This window comes from Corvus moneduloides, chromosome Z, assembly GCF_009650955.1.
Source record: "Corvus moneduloides isolate bCorMon1 chromosome Z, bCorMon1.pri, whole genome shotgun sequence".
In the NCBI taxonomy this organism is placed as follows: domain Eukaryota; kingdom Metazoa; phylum Chordata; class Aves; order Passeriformes; family Corvidae; genus Corvus; species Corvus moneduloides.
In genome coordinates, this window is record NC_045511.1 from 28717288 (window position 1) to 28717811 (window position 524).

Below are 524 nucleotides of genomic sequence, written 5' to 3' on the forward strand. Positions count from 1 at the left end.
GCACGTTGTCTTCGCTTGGAGCAACTATGCATAAACTGTAGTTTTCTGTCAGCTCGGTGGAGCTTGTTTCAACTTGTTTCCTGCAAAGCAAAAAAAGACCAGGACCACCTTTTTGTTAAACGTATCACAGCATCCTAGCAGTGCCAGTGGCAGGGCCTTCTGGAGGTCTCCAGCCAAACATTCTTCTTGGAGCACGACTATTGCCAGCAACAGGTGAAGTCAGCTGTGGTGTTGTCCCACTGAGTCTTGAAAGCTGCCCAGCATGGTGATCTACACCTCTCTCGTGCCCTGTCCCAGAGCTGTTCACATTTCTGAGGAAGACTTTTCCTCATCTTCGTCATCAAGCCAGTAGTAGTGCCTCTGCAAGCAGGTTTGGGCACCATACGACGTCTGTCAAAGTTACATGTGTTTCTTATAACTAGTGAGTCCGTGAGCCTGGAAAGAAACCATCTTGGTCCCACAGGAAGAAACCTATCCTGCCTCAGCCAGCAGAGATGATGGGGGAAGCTTTATAGTGCTGCCCT